This window comes from Cricetulus griseus, chromosome 2, assembly GCF_003668045.3.
Source record: "Cricetulus griseus strain 17A/GY chromosome 2, alternate assembly CriGri-PICRH-1.0, whole genome shotgun sequence".
NCBI classification, from domain to species: Eukaryota; Metazoa; Chordata; class Mammalia; order Rodentia; family Cricetidae; genus Cricetulus; species Cricetulus griseus.
In genome coordinates this window covers 434,070,854-434,079,282 of record NC_048595.1, presented here as the reverse complement: position 1 = coordinate 434,079,282, position 8,429 = coordinate 434,070,854, and the positions used below count along the sequence as shown (strand labels likewise).

General features: G+C 38.8%; 1 pseudogene; it reads right to left on the bottom strand.

Annotated features, from left to right (window-relative positions):
- Positions 1 to 253: 253 nt before the first annotated feature.
- LOC100761320 lies at positions 254 to 1,652 on the bottom strand (annotated as a pseudogene).
- Positions 1,653 to 8,429: the final 6,777 nt, after the last annotated feature.

The window sequence follows — 8,429 nt, the reverse complement described above, 5'->3', positions numbered from 1 at the left end:
AAAGGCAGAAGCCTTTAGTGTTCATTTTTGTGGGGATTTTTGTTTTGTTTGCTTTTATTAAACACCACCCTGGCTACATACAGTAAGCCTTTAGTTAATTCCTGAAGTCTTAAACAAACAAACAAATCAACTCTTAGTAACTTTAGTCAGGTGCATTAATTGATTAACTAAATGGCTTTAAGGAAGAGTGAGATTTGTTTTTGAAAAGTTAAAAATTCCTTAATTTTTTTATTCCTGGGACCACTGCCCCAATTTACAGGGCAATGTAGCTGATATAATGAAAAGAAAAGCAAAAGAAAAAGCTGCAACAGATAAAAGACCTCAGGAATGTACATCTAATCGACACTAATTGCATTAATCAATAGCTGCCCTTTTTGCAAACTGTGGCTATGACAGTCCTGCACAAGAAGGGTTCCCTGTTTAAGCTTCGGGAACTTCTCTGACTAGGGATCGTCCTTCCTTCTGTGGAAGATTTTACAGTTCCTCTAATGCATTTAGGATGACTGTCTCTAAGTTACCTGCATTTTTCCTGACAACTCCTTGCTTTCTCTCCTGCTAAGAACTGTAGCCCTTTTCTGCTCTTTTCTGCACTTTTCTTTTCTTTTCTTTTCTTTTCTTTTCTTTTCTTTTCTTTTCTTTTTTTAAACCTTCTGCTACCATATCCGCCACTTTGACCACTGGAACCATAGCCACCACCACAGGGACTGCCTGAGCTTCTTCCACCGAAACTGTCCCCTTTCATGGGGCCATAATTTAATTACTGTTGTCCACTATAATTTCCAAAGTCATTATAGTTTCCACTACCATCATAGCTACCCCTACCAAAATTTCTTCCTACATTGTAGCCATCGTATCCTCCACCACCACCACCATATCCACCGCTTTGGTTTGCATACCCTGGTCCACTATCAACATCACCTCCTCTACTACTGTAACCATGACTACACCATAGGTGCCACCATCACCTCCAAATCCATTCTTTCCACCATCACCACCTCCACAACTACCTCTGTTGCCACCACCTCCATCACCATAGCCTCCTCTTCCACCATGACCAAAATTACCTCCACCACTCCAAAGTTTTCTTCACGACCCATAAAGTTGCCAGATTCACCTCCACGACCTCTCTGTGATCCAGCAGACTGCATCTCTTGTTTAGAAAGTACCTTTTCCACTTCACAATTATGCTCATTAATAGTGTGGTATTTCTGAACAATTTTATCAGCTGTGTTGTGATCATCAAAAGCTAATCCTCTCCCCCCCCCCCCGCCCGCGCTCTGCCTGTATTCCAGAAGTTCTATGGCTTCAATCTTGCCACACTTTTCAGAGTAGTCCCTCAGATTATATTATTCTGTATATTCATTACTACCACCAACAGACATTTTCTTTACTGTTAAATGATCACCAGGCTTTACAGAATCGTCTCTAGAATCAGCTCACATTGCAGCATCCACCTCTTCAACACAAGAGTAGGTCACAAAACCAAAGTCCCTGGATCGCTTTGTTTGGAGAACTCTCATTACCACACAGTCTGTATGTGTGCCCCTTTTCTCAAAATGTTCTTTTAAGCTATCATCTGTAGTTTCAAAGCTCAAATCATCCATAAACAGTTTCCTCAACTCTTCTGGTTCCTTTGGATCGTGGCCCTCCATTTTGAGACCTGACTTGCCTCTTCCAACTCCGGTTCAATAGAAAGAGTGAGATTTTAAAAGTCTGTGCTAACTCATCCCCATTAAAATCCTAACGATGTTATGATTATTATTCTAATAACATCAAGAATTATTAATGTGAAAATAAACACATTTTATGTGCAAATTTAGCCATTTCAAACTATTGCTTTTGCTCAGATTTTAAATGTGTGCCCATATCTGATAGCTCATGGTCAGCATTTAAATGCAATCCACATTTTTTACATAAGCATTGGAAATCATCTAGCACTCCTTGCTGCTTTATGAGCTATGATTTTCATTGGGTCTAGCCACTTGGATGCAGTTTTGAAATTTGCAGGTAATTTGGATTCTTCATCTTCCCACTCTGGCAGTGTCTAAAAAGCTGCAGAACTTATGCTTCCAAGAGTCACAGCAGAGTAGAAAACAGCACTTCAAGGGACAGTAGCTCACTTGAGCATGTGGCTTTGACAGGGCTTGCCCTTCTTCCTCATTCCCTCTGACTAAAACAAAACAAAGAAAAAAAAAACAAACATTAAAAACCTTAGATTACATTCCTGAAGCTATCTCCCAAGATTCATTACCTTATATAACCAATCCCTCCTCCTGAGGCAGACTACCAAGGTCTATCTATCAAAGAACTGAAATCCAGCAATAAAAGGCCCCTTCAGCTCACCTAATGAACTTGCCCAGTTAAAGTTAAATGCCTCATCCTAACAGGGGCTTCCTCTTATACATTATAAACTGACAGTTTACCATAAGCCAAGTCTGTCTTCTCAATATCCATTGTCCTCTGGAGCAAATACCCTTTCCCCCTCTATCCTGCCCCTTTTCTCTTCTCTCCTTTGTTCTCTTTCCATTCTCTCTTCTTTTATCTCCTGTCTTTGTCTTTTATTCCTGCCCTTTGTCCCTCTAGGGCAAATGAATCTCTCTTGAGTTTAGATTTTGGTCTGAGAACTTGGCCTTGTGTGTCCTGATCCAATATGTTTCCTTTCATCACTAATTCTTTATGAACAAATAAACAATAGCTGTAGACTCATGGTGATTTTATCTATCCCCATGAACTCTTTGGTGTTTTTTTTTTTAAACATTTGTCTTTATTGTATTTATGGGTGTGCATGTGTTTCTGTGTGTGAATGATACCTGTGTGCAGGTATCCACTATATTAGAAATCTAAATTAGACTTGCGATGGAAGATCGTAAGGAAGAAGCCCTCAAGCTACTCAGTTTTAAGGTAGCTTTCTGGTTGTGAAGTGAGCAGATACTAGAAAAAGTTGCCATATTGACAAAGATGAAGACTGGCTGGAAGGCTCAGGCAGCTCCCCCAGTGTTAAATGGATGACTGTTCAGAGTAGGAAGGGCAGTAGACTTGGAGTGAAGTATATTGCTGTGAGCTGCTTTGTTTATAGATCTGTTACCATATTAAGAAGCAGGTGTGGTAAAACCGACTGAAGGGTCTTGGGCTTGAAAAAAAGAAACAGAAGGAGAGAGACCCATATGCTAGAGGGGGCATGCCAGGCAGGTAGAAGTAGGTGAAACACATTGAGTCTGGACTGGAAAGGGAACGTTAAACCCATCAACATAGAAGTCTGAGATTCAGGAGCAGATTACGTTAGAAAGTCATGACATGCATAGAAATGTTGAGATTTTAAGGCGGATCTGTGAAATATCTTATTTAAGGGGCTGGAGAGATAGCTCACTGGGAAAATTGCTTGCTTCACAAGAATAAGGACCTGAGTTTGAATCTCCAGACCTACATATAGCCAGCTGCTATAGTGTATAATTAATTATAATTCCACTCTTGTGATGAGAAGGATTAAAGATTCCTGAAAGCTTGTGAGCCAGCTGTCCTGGTATACACAGGGGTGATCAGCCAGGAGACACTGCCTCAAACAAGGTGGGAGATAAGTACAAAGTTGTCTTCTGGCTTCTACATGCATGCCATGCCACATGCTCCTACACACACACACACACACACACACACACACACATTCACACACACAATTACAGGCTTCATGCATACAAAAATTAAAACAAAAGCCTTATTCCTAAAACCTGTGGTAGTCCACCATTTATAAATTTAGATAGAGAAAAAGGCCACTAGGTAAAAGACAAGCAATGGTAGATAAAAGTTTAGGAGCCAATGAGAGATTCTTAACCTCTTGACCATTAATTTACAGTGAAGACCTAAGTTTTGGATCTGGCACCTGACTGGCTTCCTTTGTAGCTCAGCTCCACCTTTAACCTCTTTGTTTCTCACTCGTTACCTTTCAAGAAGTTTTCAAGGTTAAATGGATGCAGCTGAAGTATGTAGAGCAATACTCAGCAAGTGGTCATTGTAATTTTCAGCAGCTTCAATTTATCGAGTCAAGCTTTTTGTCTTAATTCCCCCCAGAAAGGTATTATTCCTTGCAGTGGATTAAAGAGTACGATATTTAATTGAGGCATTTGCATGGAAAATACATATGGAATACTGATATAATAGAGATAGGTTAACCCTGCAAGGGTGATACAGGAAGGGGAACTTACCTTACTGCTGGAATGATAGAAAGATGTGAGGCACTGCAGGAGGTGTCCAGCAGCAGAGTAAGGCACCAGAATGGGAAGTGAAACAGTTAGCAAGAGCAGTAAGGGTGGGAGAGGTTGCAAATCCTTAAGTATAAATTATGAATAGGTGCTGGAACACAGAGATCAGATCATAAAAGGTTTTTTTTTTTTGTCATTTTGTTTGTTTCCCCTTGGAGAAGCTAAAAACAAGTCATTTAATTACGGGATACATTTTAAGAGAGAAGAAAGCATGTTGGATAGAAGTAGCTGGCTTATAAGACACTTTTCGGACAGTTTCTCCCAGCTGTTTAGAGGCAAGAGAGTTGGATGAATACTTTGCAAGTGTCTATTGCAACCTGCAATGCATACACAGGGGTGCATTTGATGCTGTTGAGTCTAGATCTGGCCTAAGAATGTGGCTGGTTCACTGTCAACCATTTAAAGACCAAACAACGACTGTTTTGAAACAAGCCCTGCTGAGACATACACTGGTCTAACGTCATCTATTTGTGCCTACATTCTTACATAGGAACAAACAGCTAATGACTTTCCAGATTGTTGAAAGGTAACAGCTATATTAAAATGAAAGCTATTACAGATCACAAAATCAACACTGATTGCTCAAAGAGCAGAAAACAAATTATCAATAGTGTTGTCATATTCAAGGTATAGTGATAAACTAAGGATGAACTGTGAAAATTGAACTACAAATTTAAAATAAATTTACCAAAGTCTGGAAAATAATGTCAAAAAGGCCCTTTTTAGATCAAAGTAATAAAGGATCATAGCATTGGTTTGTGAAGAAATGCAGAGTAACAGAGATGCCATCATCTTTACTGCCTTCATAAGAAAATAAGTAAGAATGCACTTGAACATAGCACATGGGAGATTAAGAAAAGCATGGATTCAGTGAGTAATACTTTAAGAGGACAGTGGATTGCCTCCATATGATAGGAGAATGGGAAACTTGGAGAGCAAGGCAGCCCCAGTGCATCATGACAGAAAGATCTGGAGAATATTTGGTGTGTGTGTGTGTGTGTGTGTGTGTGTGTGTGTGTGTGTGTGTGTGTGTGTGTGTGTGTTGAATAGGATTTGATGTCAGAGATGGAATTATGAGGTCACTAAATGAAACAAGAGAATTAGTGAAGTGACCCAGAGAATGAACCATTGTGAGCATGTTCTGTCTTGACTATGCAGCATCTTTTTTGAGTATAGAGATTGGGATATCAGACCTGTTTGGCTCTGTGGTAACCACTGTAATATAAACACTTTAGAATAGTTGCAACAAACTTCTAAGGTCTACATGAAAAATAATTATATAACTTAATTATGTTTACTAAAACAAAAAGCAGGTTTTATAATGCTGAACGAAAGATGCACCTGCAGCAGCTTAGAGGCAGAAGGTAGGAGGAAGGGATGAATGGAGACTTGGAAACATGGAAAAAACATCGAAGACTTCTTAGAAGGGGAACATCAAATATGTGGAGTGAGTATGTGTGGAGGTCAGGAAAACTGAAAGACACATAAAGGAAGGAAAGAAGAGTTTCATAAAGGGATGTGGAGGGAAATGGAACATACAAGACAGAGAAGTAAGAAGAGGGCTACTGGGGGCGAGGACACAGGGTAGAGGATGCAGAAGAGGAGCAGGAAGATAGAAGTAAATATGAAAACGCTACAAGGAAATCTAAGTTTGTATGCTAATTAAAATACAGACATATTAGGTAGAGGCAACAGAATCAGAAGTTCAAGGGCACCCATGGCTAGGCAGGAAATTCCAAGACAGCTTGAACTGTATGAGACCCAATCTCAAAAATAGTTTTTAAACATATTTAAAAAGAAGTGCAATGAAGCAAGAAGGAGAAGGATTAGCTCATTCCCCAGGAGCAGAGGTTTACAAAGGAACACCTGCAATAATAATGCTCTTATTTATCTGGGATGGAAGAGGAAACTAGTGGTGTGGTTTGCTAAATGCTAACCTGTCAGAAAAGAAAGAACATGTTTCATAGCCTAAATCAAGTTCATGGATTTTGTGATTCATAGATATAAAGAAGAAACTAAGCAATAAATAAATAAGCATAAATACAAACATTAAGAGTGTTTTCCAGCCTCTCTCATGCCTCTACAAGATTGGGATTTATAAAATACTGATTATATTATATATTATGCTGTAGTTCAATACAATTATGGGGTCTTGTTATAAAGGTAACAGTTTGTAAACATCTAAAGGATTATGTTTTTCTTTGGTGCTAATGAAATGTGTGAAGAAGAGGATGGAGTTTTAATTATTCCATGATTTTTGCCTTGGAAATGAAAGAATAATGATCAAAAATAGAAGAAGAGAAATTGTGGCAAGACTAGTTAGAGATACTAGGTAACCTTCATATTCCAAGGCAGCAAAAAAAAATAATAATCACTGGACAGAAGTCTGGTCTCAGATGAATTTTTCTAGAGTGATTTTCCTAAGAAGGTTATTGAAGCCAAGTAGATGGATGACATCACCTTGATAATGCCATGTCATAGCTAAAAAAGACAAAGATCAGAGTCATAACTTAAAGAACACAGAAGAAAATTATCCAAGATGTGGAAGACATGGGAAAGTAAAAATCCATGTTTGCTTTTTTACTACTGTGACAAGTAGTAACAAACATTCTGATCACAAAACAAACACCATGATCACAACAAATTTTTTAAATGAACACATTTAATTGGGGTGGCTTGCTTACAGTTTCAAAGGTTCAGTCCATTATCAATATGGTGGGGAGTAGGGGGAGCATGGCGGCATGCAGGTAGTTGTGGTGCTGGAGCTGAGAGTTCTACATCTTGCAGGCAACAGGAAGTTGACTAAAAGTTATACTGAGAAAAGTTTGAACAAGAGAACTCCAAGTCTGTCCCCACTGTAACACACTTCCTCCAACAAGGCCACAACTCCCAATAGTGCCCTTTGGGACCCATTTTCTTATAAACCACCACACCATAGAAGGAGCATCACTCAAAAATTTTCTCTTCTGGCTCCCTTTCTCTCTGCTCTGCAAGATGTAGAACTCTCTGCCTTTATAATTTGCATGTTCAAGAGAAATTCCTTATTTTCCATTTAGCCCAAGGTGATGCTACAAAGGAGAGAAAATCTACTCTACAAGGACATCAGAAACAAAACAAACATTCTCTTCAGTAAATAATAAGAGTAAGAAGGCTGGTATGCAAGCATTAAGCACTTGGTAGGTAATTCAGGGTGCAATAAACCCCTGAATTCTCAACAGTTGTTTAAGAACATTATTTTGGCCACTAGAAGAAGATAAAGCATAGATCTAGAATATATCATTAGCACTATGCTGAAGGCAAGCCAGAGATCTCTTTTTGTTCTCTGTTTTCCATCCTGAATTTTAAACCTCGGAGTTCATTGAGCAAGTTGCTTAGCCTAAAGACTTCTGTTAAGATATGACTTGAAATCCTCCTTCCTTACAGGAAAATACTGTCTCTGGTTATGATGTTAAAATCCAGCATTCCTGGTGACAATTATTTGCTTTCACCACTCCATCTCCACACTGCTAGATACTTGGGGCAAACTGGAACATCTGTTCTCAGGGGCTGTTTCTATTCATTTCCTCTGTCTGAAACCACTTTCTCTACCATGTCTGGACCTCCCAAGCATTCAGTCTCATAGCTATTTCATTAAACATTTTTTTTTGTTTTTTTTTTTACAATTCCCTTCCCATATTCCCCTTGCTGGTCAGTGTACTCCAACCATTGAGAAATTTGTTTTTATATTTACTAAAAGCCATGGTTTGAACAATAAAGTCAAAAGATGATCTTACATTGATTTGAATAACCAATTAGGTGATAGTTCATTTTATATAGGGAGGATGATTTCCAGATATCTGGTTGGATGATATTTCTAGATATGCCTTTAAGGTTATATCCAGAAGAAATCACCATTCACATCTTTAGACTGTGAAAATCTGGTGACCTCTCCCAAAGAAATGGGGCAGTATCTGATCCACCACAGATCAAAATAGAACAGAAAACCTGAGAAAGTGAACTCAGGATGCCCTACTGCTTGAGTATAGATATGACCTTTCCTGTTCTTAGCTTTCCTATATGCAAGCTATTAGATGGACTTGGGAGTCTATGACAGCTACAACGTTGCCTCTTCAGATTTTATACTTTTGAATAGCATAGATCTAGCATAGATCTATTTACTTTCCTCAGTGGCCAGAT